Source organism: Oryx dammah, unplaced genomic scaffold (assembly GCF_014754425.2).
Source record: "Oryx dammah isolate SB20612 unplaced genomic scaffold, SCBI_Odam_1.1 HiC_scaffold_29, whole genome shotgun sequence".
NCBI classification, from domain to species: Eukaryota; Metazoa; Chordata; class Mammalia; order Artiodactyla; family Bovidae; genus Oryx; species Oryx dammah.
This window is the reverse complement of record NW_024070213.1, coordinates 37,133,332-37,148,197: the sequence shown is the minus strand read 5'-3', so window position 1 is coordinate 37,148,197 and position 14,866 is coordinate 37,133,332. Positions and strand designations below refer to the sequence as shown.

General features: G+C 39.6%; 1 protein-coding gene across 4 annotated transcripts in view; it reads right to left on the bottom strand.

Annotated features, from left to right (window-relative positions):
• Positions 1-9,873, bottom strand: part of CCDC91 (coiled-coil domain containing 91) — a 400,877-nt gene extending 391,004 nt beyond the window's left edge. For all 4 annotated transcript variants that reach the window (XM_040234623.1, XM_040234619.1, XM_040234621.1 and 1 more), the window contains exon 1: positions 9,667-9,873. The gene's annotated coding sequence lies outside the window, so the exon portion shown is untranslated. The remainder of the gene's footprint in view (positions 1-9,666) is intronic.
• Between the last annotated feature and the right edge of the window lie 4,993 nt (positions 9,874-14,866).

Below are 14,866 nucleotides of genomic sequence, written 5' to 3'. Positions count from 1 at the left end.
GTGACAATATACAGCCTTGACATACTCCTTTTCCTATTTGAAACCAGTCTGTTGTTCCATGTCCAGTTCTAACTGTTGCTTCCTCACCTGCATTCAGGTTTCTCAAAAGGCAGGTCAGGTGATCTGGTATTCCCATTTCTTTCAGAATTTTCCACCGTTTATTCTGACCCACACAGTCAAAGGCTTTGGCATAGTCAATAAAGCAGAAATAGATGTTTTTCTGGAACTCTCTTACTTTTTCGATGATCCAGTAGATGCTGGCAATATGATCTCTGGTTCCTCTGCCTTTTCTAAAACCAGCTTGAACATCTGGAAGCTCACGGTTCATGTATTGCTGACGCCTGGCTTGGAGAATTTTAAGCGTCAGTTTACTAGCATGTGAGATGAGTGCAATTGTGCGGTAGTTTGAGCATTCTTTGGCATTGCCTTTCTTTGGGACTGGAATGAAAATGGACCTTTTCCAGACCTGTGGCCACTGCTCATTTTCCAAATTTGCTGGCATATTGAATGCAGCACTTTCATAACATCATCTTTCAGGATTTGAAATAGCTCAACTGGAATTCTGTCACCTCCACTAGCTTTGTCCATAGTGATGATTCATAAGGCCCACTTGACTTCACATTCCAGGATGTCTGGCTCTAGGTGAGTGATCATACCATTGTGATTATCTGGGTTGTGAAGATCTTTTTTGTACAGTTCTTCTGTGTATTCTTGCCACCTCTTCTTAATATCTTCTGCTTCTGTTAGGTCCCTACCATTTCTGTCCTTTATTGTGCCCATCTTTGCATGAAATGTTCCCTTGGTATCTCTAATTTTCTTGAAGAGATCTCTAGTCTTTCCCATTCTATTGCTTTCCTCTATTTCTTTGCATTGGTTGCTGAGGAAGGCTTTCTTATCTCTCCTTGCTATTCTTTGGAACTCTGCATTCAAATGGATATATCTTTCCTCTCCTTTGCTTTTCATTTCCCTTCTTTTCACAGCTATTTGTAAGGCCTCCTGAGACAGCCTGAGTAGGAAGTCAAGAAACACTTGGAATAACAGGCAAATTTGGCTTTGGAGTACAGAATGAAGTAGGGCAAAGACTAATAGCATTCTGCCAAGAGAATGCACTGGTCATAGCAAACACCTTCTTCCAACAACACAAAAGAAGACTCTATACATGGACATCACCAGATGGTCAATACCAAAATCAGATTGATTATATTCTTTGCAGCCAAAGATGGAGAAGCTCTATACAGTCAGCAAAAACAAGACCGGGAGCTGACTGTGGCTCAGATCATGAACTCCTTATTCAATTTCAGACTGAAATTGAAGAAAGTGGAGAAAACCACTAGACCATTCAGGTATGACCTAAATCAAATCCCTTATGACTATACAGTGGAAGTGAGAAATAGATTTAAGGGACTAGATCTGATAGCAGAGTGCCTGATGAACTATGGACGAAGGTTTGTGACACTGTACAGGAGACAATAATCAAGACCATCTCCAAGAAAAAGAAATGCAAAAAAGCAAAATGGCTGTCTGAGGAGGCCTTACAAATACAAATATTGGTATTGTAGTCTACAAATAAAAGCAGTATTAAAAAAAAACACTTGTGATAAATCCAACTCTACCACTCACTGTTGATACAACCTTGAATAACATGGTTCACTTGTCTGAGACTCAGTTTCCTCACCTATTAAATGGGGAAAATACTACTTACCTACAACAAAGGTTCTGGTTGGAATTCAATAAAACAACATGCATAAAGGGTTTCTGCATGATATTGAACACAAAGATTTCTACAATCCTTATTAAAAAAAAACGAGCATTTTACATTACACAAAACGCATCAGGAATTTTATCTACATCACTGACAGAAAAATAATAATGTGGAAAGAAAAGTCATTTACTTATTGCACATGCTAAACTTATAAAGTGAATGATATAAACTAGATAAATCTAATAAACTGAGTTTCTGAAATCCTAGGAGTCTATCTTGCAACACGGCTCAAAAAAATCAACGCTATTAACTGCCACCTTTCGCTCCAAGATTTATTGCAAATTAAAGTCCAGGCAGATAAATTCTAGGAATATAAAATTAAACAAGGGGGCAGTGTATATTAAGAATTTGAAAAAAGTTCATGCATTTTGAGTAATAATCAATTTTTTAAAAATTAACTAAAAGAATTTTATCAGAATTATGCATATAGACTTAATATTAATTCTAATGGGGAAAACAACCATCCAAATGAAAAATCAAGAACATACAAGTCAAATTTTCAAGAAATTCATGATGTAGTAAGCAATGAGTGTAATGTTTAGTGAAAATGAAAAAATATGACAGTATTTACAACTTTGATTTTTAAATGTTTTCAAAATAAAAAAATTTTTAAAATGCCAGCAAGACACAGCAGGAATTATTTCATACTAATAGAAATGGATTAATGCTTTTCTTTACTGGTTTATTCCTCAACTTTCCATTCTAATCAACTCAACTTCCACAATCAAAAAAATACAAAATTCATCTATGATTTTTAAAAATTTTTCACTAGAAGTTAAAATTTCCTCAATTTGATGAGAATTGTATTTACAAAAAAACAATAATTAACTACTTCATGGTAAAAGATAAGGCAAGGATGTCAGCTCTGTTTAACCTCATCATGAAGATCCTAGCCAGTATAATGAGAAAATAAAATAAATAAAGGCAAATAGGAAAATATGAACTAATTAAAACTGTCTCTACTGGCAGACAAGACTGTTTACACAGAAAATTCCAAACAGTCTACAAAACCTACTAGTGTAAGTGAAAATTTATTAACAAGGTTGAGAATTCAGGGTCAAAATAAAGTATCAATTTATTTATATAAATAATTATAAATTGAAATTTTTCAAAAGAATACCATTTACAACAGCACCAAATAACATGAAACTTTTTTTTTTAATGTGTGTTAGTTTTCTGCTAAAAGCTTAAAATATTAATTAGGAAAATCAAGGCTTTATTAATGGATTAGAAACCATTCAGATGTCAATTCTCTTCAAGCAAAATTATAACTTCAATGCATCCAGAATCAAAATTCCAGGATGCTTTTTTATAGAAATAGGCTGATTCTACAAACATACATGGAAAGAAAGAGCTAGGATAACCAAAATAATTGAAAAGGAAAAAAAAAAAAATGGAAGACTCAGACTTCCTAATTTCAAAACAAAACTACAAAGTTACATTAATGAAGACAGTGTGTTTGGCCAAAAGAAAGACACATGGAATGACAGAACAGAACTGACAGTCCAGGGACATATCTACACATAGAGTCAAGTGATTTCTGACAAAGAAATTTTACTGAAGAAAGGATAGTAAGGGTAGTCTTTTCAACAAGTGTTACTGGACAAATTAGGTGTTCATATACAAAAAAAAGAAAGAGAGAAAAAGAACTTTGACACATATCTTGTACTACAAACAGAAATGAAGAAAAGGCAGATCAAAACAGATCCCAGACCTAAAGGTAAAATCTAAAACTATAAAAGTTCTAACAGAAAACACAGATAAAAAAATCATTATATTTCTGGTTTAGTCAAAATTTTCTAGATGCAAAAGCACATATCACAAAAGAAAAAAAAAATGATAATGTGGACTTCTTCAAAATGTACAACTTCAACTCTTTGAAAAATACAATTAAAAAAAATAAAAAGACAAACCACAGACTGAAAGAAAATATCTGTCAACCTACATATGATAAAGGAATCGTATCCAGACTTCTTACAACTCACTAATAAAACAGACCAAAGATTTTAACAGATACTTCACAAAAGAAAACACACAAGATAGCAAATAAGGACATGAAAAGATGCTCAAAATATTGCTGTGTTTAAGTCACTTAGTCGTGTCCGACTATTTGTGACCCCATGGACTGTAGCCCATTAGGCTCCTCTGTCCATGGGGATTCTCCAGGCAAGCATATTGGAGTGGGTTATCATGCCCTCCTCCAGGGGATCTTCCCAACTCAGGGATCGAACCCAGGTCACCCGCGTTGTAGGCAGATTCTTTACCATCTGAGCCACCAGGGAAGCTCAACGTATTAGCTGATAGGAAAATTCAAACTAAAACATCATTGAGATAGCACTAAATATTCTATTAGAATAGCTGAAATTAAAAGCAAAATGACAAATGCTGACCAGCATATGGAGAAAATGGAAGCATCAAACAATGCTGATAATTTCTTTTTTTTTTTTTTAATAATTTCTTATCTTTGGTAATTTGTTATAAAGTTAAGTGAACATTTGCCACGTGATCAGAGACTCATACTCCTAGAAATTTAACCAAAAGATATGAAAGCATTTATCTACACAAAGACCCACAGAAGAATGTACAAAGAAATGTACATGAACATTTATAGCGCCTTCATTCCTAAAGGAGAAACACTGGAACAACCTAAATGTCCATCAACTGGTGAATAAATAAGACTGTGATATAGCCATAAAATGAAATAGGCAGTCAGATCAGTCAGTCCAACGCTTTGCAATCCCAAGGACTGCAGCATGCCAGGCTTCCCTGTCCATCACCAACTCCCAGAGCTTGTTCAAGCTCATGTCCGTAGAGTTGGTGATGCCACCCAACCATCTCATCCTCTGTCATCTCCTTCTCCTCCTGCCTTCAATCTTTCCCAGCATCAGGGTTTTTTCAAATGAGTCAGTTCTTCACATCAGTGGCCAAAGTACTGGAGTTTCAAGTAGAGCATCAGTCCTTCCAATGAATATTCAGGCCAGATTTCCTTTAGGATTGACTGGTTGGATCTCCTTGCAGTCCAAGGGACTCTCAAGAGTCTTCTCCAACACCACAGTTCAAAAGCATCAATTCTTCAGTGCTCAGCTTTCTTTACAGTCCAACTCTCACAATCATACATGACTATTGGAAAGACCATAGTTTTGACGAGACAGACCTTTGTCGGCAAAGTAATGTCTCTGTTTTTTAATATGCTGTCTAGATCATAGCTTTTCTTCCAAGGAGCGTCTTTTAAATCCATGGCTGCAGTCACCATCTGCAGTGATTTTGGAGCTCAGGAAAATAAAGCCTGTCACTGTTTCCATTATTTCCCCATCTATGTGCCATGAAGTGATGGGACTAGATGCCACAAACTTTGTTTTTTGAATGTTGAGTTTTAAACCAGCTTTTTCATTCTCTTCTTTCACTTTCTTCAAGAGGCTCTTCAGTTCTCCTTCACTTTTTGCCAAAGTAGGGGTATCATCTGCGTATCAGAGGTTATTGATATTTCTCCCAGCAATTTTGATTCCAGCTTGTGCTTCATCCAGCCCAGTGTTTCTCATGATGTACTCTGCATATAAGTTAAATAAGCAGGGTGACAATATACAGCCTTGCCGTACTCCTTTCCTGATTTGGAACCAGTCCATTGTTCCATGTCTGGTTCTAACTGTTGCTTCTTGACTTGCATGCAGATTTCTCAGGAGGCAGGTCAGGTGGTCTGATATTCCCATCTCCTGAAAATTTTTCCACAGTTTGTTGTGATCCACACAGTCAAAGGTTTTGGCATAATCAATAAAGCACAAGTATATGTTTTTCTGAAACTCTCTTGCTTTTCTGATGATCCAACAGATGTTGGCAATTAGATCTCTGGTTCCTCTGCCTTTTCTAAATCTAGTTTGAACATCTAAAAGTTCACAGTTCACGTACTGTTGAAGCCTGGCTTGGAGAATTTTGAGCATTACTTTACTAGCATGTGAGATGAGTGCAATAGTTTGAGTATTCTTTGGCATTGCCTTTTTTTGGGACTGGAATGAACACTGACCTTTTCCAGTCCTGTGGCCACTGCTGACCAAACTTGCTGGCATACTGAGTGCAGCGCTTTCACAGCATCATCTTTTAGGATTTGAAATAGCTCAAAGGAATTCCATCACCTCCACTAGCTTTGTTTGCAAGGATGCTTCCTAAGGCCCACTTGACTTCATATCCCAGAGTGTCTGGCTCTAAATGAGTGATCACACATCGTGGTTATCTGGGTCATGAGGATCTTTTTTGTAGTTCTTCTGTGTATTCTTGCCACCTCTTAATATCTTCTGCTTCTATTAGTTCCATACCATTTTCGTCCTTTATTTGCCTGAAATGTTCCTTGGTATCACTAATTTTCTTGAAGAGATGTCTAGTCTTTCCCATTCTACCATTCAATATCACAATAACCCAAGTTTATGCCCCAACTAGTTATGCTGAAGAAGCTGAAGTTAAACAGTTCTATGAAGACCTATAAGACCTTCTAGCACTAACAGCCAAAACAGATATCCCTTTCATCATAGGGGACTAGAATGCAAAAGTAGGAAGTCAAGAGATACCTGGAGTAACAGGCAAATTTGGCCTTGGAGTACAAAATGAAGCAGTTCAAAGACTAACAGAGTTTTGCCAAGAGAATGCACTGGTCATAGGAAACACCCTCTTCCAATAACACAAGAGAAGACTCTACACATGGACATCACCAGATGGTCAATACCAAAATCAGACTGATTATATTCTTTGCAGCCAAAGATGGAGAAGCTCTATACAGTCAGCAAAAACAAGACTGGGAGCCAACTGTGGCTCAGATCATGAACTTCTTATTGCCAAATTCAGACTTAAATTGAAGAAAGTAGGGAAAGCCACTAGACCATTCAGGTTTGACTTAATCAAATCCCTTATGATTATATAGTGGAAATGACAAATAGATTCAAGGGATTAGATCTGATAGACACAGTGCCCAAAGAACTATAGACGAAGGTTCGTGACACTGTGCAGCGCCAGTGATCAAAACCATCCCCAAGAAAAACAAATGCAAAAATGCGAAATAGTTGTCTGAGGAGGCCTTACAAATATGAGAAAAGAAGAGAGGCTAAAGGCAAAGGAGAAAAGGAAAGATACACCCATTTGAATGCAGAGTTCCAAAGAATAGCAAGGAGAGATAAGAAAGCCTTCCTCAGTGATCAATGCAAAGAAATGAAATAGTACTTGGCAATAAAGCAAAAAAGGACAAAGTACTGATACATGCACCAAAATGGGTGAATCACAAAAGCATTAACTGAAAGAAACCAGAAAAAAATTCTATTTGTTGTAGGAGTTCGTTTCTATGACATTCCAGAAAAGACAAAACTATATGGATAGGGAACAGATCAGTGGTTGCCTGATCTACCACTGAGGGGAGGAAACCAACTACAAAGTCGCATGAGGGAACTTTTGGAATGATTGAAATGTTCTGTGTCTGGTTGTGGTGGTAGTTATATGAATATTGTGCATGTGTCAGTTTAAAAACAAAATACTAAGAGAGTGTTTTTACTTATAAACTATACCTCAATAAGCCCACATTTTAAAACACACAAGACATGCTCTTTTGAAAAATATGTTGTTATTTAACTGCTCAGTCATGTCTGACTCTTTGCAACGCCATGGACTGAGGCCCACTGGACTCCTCTGTCCAAGGAATTTTTTAGGCAAGAATACAGGGATGGGATGGCATTTACTTCTTCAGGGAATATTCCCCACCCAGGGATCAAGTCCCAGTCTCCTGCATTAGCAGGTGGGTTCTTTACCACTGAGCCACCAGGGAAGCTTTGAAAAATACGTTTCAAATTAAATGACAACCCATCTAAATGGGTACTGGGGTGGAGGAGAAACAGTGGGGGAAACAAAAATTTTTTAGAAATATTACAAATCAAAAAACTGACTTATCATTAGTAAGAAGAAACACACTGATATAAAAAGTTACTCCAGTGTGTCCTTTTTATTGTTCTCATTGTTTAGACAGAAAATAACAAAATTTGATGAGTTTCAAGAAAGACCAAAAGTCACAAGGAACAGATTGATAAAGGAGGCACAGTGATTACAAGCTAAAATTTGGAAACACTCACCTAAACATGCCCTTTCCAAGTTACTAATAAAAATAACCTCAGCCAACCGAATGCACTTCCACCCCAATTTCTGCTATGAAGAACAAGACAATAAATATAGTTTTCTTTATTCATAACAATCCTATATACTTTACAACCATATATCTATAGCTAGGAATACAAGATAAAATGCCTCTAACTAGGCAAATTCCTATTTGTCCATTTAAGCTTCAGACTAGCTACTTGGTAACCTTCTATCTTCTCCCCCGGCCCCTCCTTCCCCGCGCTGCGACAAAAAAAAAAAAAAAAAATGCTGTCTCTCTATGATGACTTTCTGCAGTTTGTCTGATATCAAGATGATTAAAATAAAACGATTAAAATAAACAGGAGTTTTGAGCTGATCACTCCAATAAAAAGATACATTTTTCCATTTAATAAAAGTTAGGTAAATTCTAACTTTCACCACTTTGTTTTCTGTATGTTTATTCCATTTGGCGTGTACTGTTGCTGGGAAACCAGTTAATAATATTTCCCAACTCACAGAACAACCTCCTAGCCAGCCTGCAGTATACCAAACTTCGTAACCTGGGCAATTCTCTACCACACAATTTACCCACTCGCCAGCACCACACAGGTGCACTCTCTCTGGCATCCTCCATGCTCCATTAACCTTACAGGTAGAGTAGCGCTAATCCGCTCAATGCAACAGAAACTGCAGCAGAAAGCAAATAAGATGAAGGATACAGGTCTCCGATGGCAGAGAACAACGTGAATTTATTGCCGGTCCCTGTCATACCACCCAACTAAATATTCTGGGAATTCTGTCTTAAATTGTAGGGTGAAATGTTAGCCTATCACCCCGTGACGAGATGAAAGGTCAGCCCACTCCCAATCACCAGCACGAATGCAACATTCAAAATGCCGTCCAAAAACCTTCGTCCAACTACCGCCCAAATAATTATTTAACGAGTAAGGTGGGCATCAGTTCCTGTACAGTTCAGAAGGGGAGATAAGGAGAAAGAGCCCTAATTCCTAAGGCGCCTCTGAATCACCTGTGGTCAGAACTTGACCCTCCAGGTAATCAGGCTGTGCCCCAACTCTCATCAGGGAAGCAAGTGAGAGTAGCAGCAGCAGCATCCTACCAAAAAAAAAACCCACTCAGCGCTGCTTTTAATAGAGTTCCCACTCCTTCAAGTGAAGTCAAACATAGGTTTTAAGTCCAAAGCTTTGCTCCGCAGTATGCAAAAAGGGCAGGCAGATGGAAGAATCATCTTTATTGTGGGAGAGGGGGCGCTCTTAAGGGGATGAAAGATGCCTCACCACTTGGAAAGTTACCAGCCACTGCCTTCACTCTGAAATGCTACTTTTATTGCAGTCTGTGGCCCAAAGTAACGACAAGGAAATGTGACTGTCTGAAGGACCCTGTTGTACTTAAGTCAAAGAGAAAACTTAAACCAGGCGCGATCGGTGAAAACTCGGCAAGGATCAAAGTCACCGTTCATGGGAGCTTTGGTGACACAGTAATCACGTGTACTTGTGCGTAGACTTCCGAAAACATTAGGTTCTGGAACATGCCGGGGCAGAAATTGCCGGCGAGGGCAAGCACGGGTAGACACCGCCCGCTGGGGAGCGAGGCTCAGCTCCAGCCCGCGGCGGGTCACGCCCCGTGACTCCCCGGCCCGACATCTCCCCGGGCCGGGGCCGTACCCACCGGTGGCGGAAGCCCGGCCGCGCTCCCCGCCCGTGCCCAGGCCGCCTCAGGGCGCGCCGCCGGCCTCGTGCGGCCCGGGCCCCAGACCCAGGCCCAGAAGGCGAGCGTCCGTTTACCTGCGCCCCGGCTCTCGCCGCTGCCGCCTGCCGTCACTGCCACCACCGCCGCGCTGCTCCCCCACAGCGCCTGGTGAGCCACCCCCAGCACACAGCCACGCGCGCGCACCCGGGCGCGACCCAGACCTAGGGGAATGCGGCCCAGGTACAGGCGTTGGGACAGCGCACTCACCACCCGGCTTCCAGAGCCTCTGCCCCCGGAAGTTGATTTCCGCCAAGGCCCGCCCAACACCGCGCCTGTCACTCAACGCCCACAGGCGCGTCACGTGTGCCAAGGCCAAGCGCGAGCCCCAGGGCCCATCTTCCGAGGCCCGCCACTCTTGGCTCCTGTGGTCGGCAGAGCGCTTCCCTGTGAAACAGGTTGACTCGGGCGCTACCTCCTGTTGGTTACAGCTTCTTGTTCACTTGAATGACAGACCCTGTTTCTGTGCCTAACCCATACAAGTCAAACCATCCCCAAAATGGCACGCCTATCTAGGACTTTGTAGGACTGGTCCTGAGAAGAACGGGCCCTGATTTCTTAACCACCTCCAAGCAGAGTACCCTAAATACTGGAACTGAGTTAAGTGCTCAAGAAAAGAGTGGACTAGACAACGTCTCCTCTTGACCATAAGAACTCACAGCACCAGGTTGCAGTCAAGTCCAGAGCGTCTCCAGACCACTGCTGCATGACTCCAGCCAAAGAGCTCTGCTCTAGAATTACGTTTGTTCTTGTCTTTATCTCCACATCACAGCGATCTGTACATGCCATCTCTGTTCAAAGGAAAATCTGTTTTCAGCTGCCAAGGTACCCCCTGTTTACCAAACCTTCAAATAGTTTCTCCTAAAGAAAAAAGAGAATGACAAAACTGACCATTTTATTTGAAAACAAGCATGGTTATATAGTTGTTTTGTTGTTGTTGTTCCATTGCAGATCTAACCTAGGTCTCCCATATTGCCAACAGATTCTTTACCGTCTGAGCCGCTAGAGAAGACACCCATAGTTATATAGATTTTTTTTTAATAAAGATTCTTCCAATTTTGACATAATAGGGATTTGTTGTTGTTCAGTCACCGAGTCATGTCTGACTCTTAGCAACCCCATGGATTGTCGCCCACCAGGTACCTCTGTCCATGGGATTTCCCAGGCAAGATAACTGGAGTGGGTTGCCATTACTTTCTCCAGTGGATCTTCCCCACCCAGAGATCAAACCTGTGACTCTTGCATTGGCAGGTGAATTCTTTACCACTGAGCCACTGGGAAAGCCAAGAGGGATTTGGGGAACATTTAACAATTTGTTAATGTAACTACTGAGCCAAATTGAGACAATCCAAAAAGAGCACAAGATACACTCAAGATTTTTGCCTTCAAGGAGTCGACAGCCAAATAAAAGAGACAAGTAGCCTGGGAATTTAATCATTAGTGTCTGGAATACTGATGATCATTGTATAGCAGGCATTCTTTAACGTTTTGAACTTTAACATTTTGGACATTATTTTTCTCATCTTTCCATTGAAGAAAAGTGGATCAAGCCTGTAATCATCTCTGCTCTGTATTGGAGGTGGAAAATGTCAGCAAAGAACTCTTAACAATCAGTTTTCCAGTAATTGCAGGCTCAAGGGATTAACAAACAGTTTCAATATTGAGCATGGATGTCACCTCGTATGTACCCTTTTATTCCTGTCCACCATCTTAGGTGTATGCAAAGCCAACATTTGTTTTATAAGAAATAGAATACTTTCTTACACATTATTTGTTTACCTGTGAACTGGACCACCAAGTCAAGGACCACTTCTTATTTGCACATGTTTTAGTCTACTTCTCCTTTATCTTTTATATTCTGCAATCTAGCACAGTGTCTAGTGATTAGAAGAAAGAATTTAATAAATGTTTCTTAAGTTGAATATATACAATTATCTTTGTATTATTTTGTGCCTCAAATTTCTTTCTGCTACAACGTCAAATAAGTTCCTGAGAGTTTTCACTGATTTAACATGCTCCTTCTGTCCCACCTAATCCAATATTCAATATTGAGTGGGTTATAATAATAATAGAAACTAATATTTATTGAACACTCGCTCTGTTCTCAGCTAAATATTTTCATCTGTTATATAATTTGTCATCACACTAATCCTCTGAAATAAGTATACTGATATATTCACTTTTTAGATGAGGATACAGGCTTAGGAAAGGTAACTTGACCAAGTGGCAGAGCAGATTCAGATCAAGTCTGCTGAACAAAAAGATTTGTTAATTCACTACAACGTGCTGTCTCTGCTTTTCACATCATTCATTTGTATATCCAGATTTCTCCAGCACCAGGAAGTCTTTCTCTCCTTTTATTAAGTACAGTTCAGTGGTTGTTGGCATAGTCACAAAGTTGTGCAACGATCACAACAATCAACTTCAGAACATTTTCATCACTCCCAAAAGAAACCTCATAGCCTTTGTCAGTCACTCCCCATTCCTCTTGTTCCCGTCTCTCTGATGCCTAGACAGGCACTAATCTACTTTTTTGTCTTTTTAGGTTTGTCTATTCAGGACATGGCCTATGAACAGAATCATGCAATATGCAGTCATTTGTGACTGGCTTCTTTCACTTCAAGCCATGTTGACAAACTTTGTTTATCCATTCTTCAATTGGTAGACATTTGGATTGTTTCCACTTTTAGGCTATTATGAGTAATGCTTCTATAAACATTGATATACAAGTTTTTGTATCAACATATGTTGTCATTTCTCTTGAGTGTGTGGCTGTATATATATATATATATATATATATATGGCAGTGGAATTGCTGGGTCATGTGGTAACTCTATGTTTAACCTTTTGAGGAAGAGTTGAACTGTTTTCCAAAGTGGCTACTATTTTTGCATTTCCATTTGCAATGTACTAAGGCCCTAATTTCTCCACAGTGAGCCTTTTTATCTCCTCTAGAACTTATGACTCTATTACTTACTTGCATAAGTCATCTTTTTTATTGTTAGTTACCTTTGTTATTTATGTATCTACAGACTTACCACTCTAATAGATTGTGACCTTCTGAAATGAGAAACGTATTTCCTGCCCTCAGGAAGATCAAATTTGAAGGAAGATGTAGAGGATCAAATCAACTATAATGATAGCAAGCACTGAAATCAAGTTTGTTGAAATGTGGAGGAGCATCTCACTCATTCTGCATTAAACAGGAAGTACTTCTCATAAAATATAAAGCACAAGATGAACTTGAAGAATCAATCAGAATTGGCCAAGCTAAGAGATGAAAATGTGCTCCAGACAAAGAAGCATGTACCTTTATATGTATTTCCTTACATATGAACTGTTTACTTAAGTGTTGTGTAGTGTGTATGTAGGTATAATGGAAGCAAAGGTGATGATGAGTGGAAATGTGGCAGAGGAAATGGAAAAATGTAGATAGGGCAAGACGAATAGTTTTGCTAACTTCTAAGGAGTTTGAAATCTAATGGAAATCTAATGGATTGTTCAGGCAAGTTTAGGGGAGAATTACTTCAGGAACAGTGTGGAAGATGGAGATATTAGAGAATAAATGGCCAAGACTGGGAAAACAAACCAATTATTATAATGGAAGACTGATGAAATAATTCAGTTCAGTTCAGTTCAGTTCAGTTCAATCGTTCAGTCATGTCCAACTCTTTGTGACCTCATGAATTGCAACACGCCAGGCCTCCCTGTCCATCACCAACTCCAGGAGTTCACTCAAACTCACATCCATTGAGTCAGTGATGCCATCCAGCCATCTCACCCTTTGTCATCCCCTTCTCCTCCTGCCCCCAATCCCTCCCAGCATCAGAGTCTTTTCCAATGAGTCAGCTGTTTGCATAAGGTGGCCAAAATACTGGAGTTTCTCAGCTTTAGCATCATCCCTTCCAAAGAACACCCAGGACTGCTCTCCTTTAGAATGGACTGGTTGGATCCCCTTGTAGTCCAAGGGACTCTCAAGAGTCTTCTCTAACACCAGAGTTCAAAAGCATCAATTCTTCGGTGCTCAGCTTTCTTCAATTAGAATGAGAAATTTTGAAAGTCTGAGTTGAGATAGTAGCCATGAAGTTGGCAAAGAGGATTTGAAAGACATGGTGGGCAGCAAAAAAAAAAAAAAGAAAGAAAAGAAAGAAAGAAAGAAAAATTAAGAAAGAACAAAAGATATATCCCAAGTTTCTGGTAATTTTCAAAGAAGTAGGGGATTCGGGAAGATGATACACTTGTTGATAAGAATAATGAAACACTACAACTTATTGCTCTTATAACTTATTGCAATCACCCACAGAAGTGAAATGGACACACACCTGAAATTTGGTTCAGATTTCAACCACACATATACCAAGGGGTATATGAAAGTTATTGTTCACATAATGAGACTTTCTAGAAAGAGCAGGGCAAGCCTTCCTAGAAAATCCAAAATGTCTTTGTAGTGGAGTTGGAGAAGACTAGCCTTGGGCATTTTATGGTGGCTAGGCTGTAGCTCTAAGATGAAAATTCTCATGCAGCCACCAGGGCTTCTGCAGCTTGAATTTCTCCATGGCACCAGAGAAGGAGCATCGGGGCTTTCATATCAGCCTGCCCAGATGTGGGTCAAGAGAGAACGGATGAGGCTTGAAAGTTGTAAGTGGTCAAACATCAAAAATAGAATCAGGATCTTTATTACATATGCTTAGAGTAATGTTTTGTTTTGTTTTGTTTCACTTCAACAGAGAAAATTATATCATTGTTATATATTTACATGCTTTGAAAGTGATTGTAGTGAACACTTGCCTGACATTTATTTTACTCTTCCTACATTGTGTAGCACATACCTCAGAAATTTAGGTGGAACTAACCTCACACTTCTCCCAAAATAAATCCAATTTGGATCAGTCCTGTCCTATGGTGTTCCCCTGGCCGTAACAAACGGTTTGAGAGTGGGCACCAACTACAGGACTTTGCCCAAGGTTGTGAGACGTGGCACCCTCCTACCCCACCCTTGATTTGAATGAGAAAGCATGTGGTCCTTGTTGTTGAAGGTAGTCATCTTGTGACCAAAAATTGAAGGAGACATGGAGCCGGAACACTGATCAAATAAACAAAGATCTGTAGCATTGCAAATAGACGAAAGGATATAAAGAACAAGCCGCAAAAGAACAAGCTGTAAAAGTTTTAAACAGGCACTCCTCTGGCCCCTTGCTTTTCCTGTATTCATTGTTCATATATGTGAGCCTTCAAATC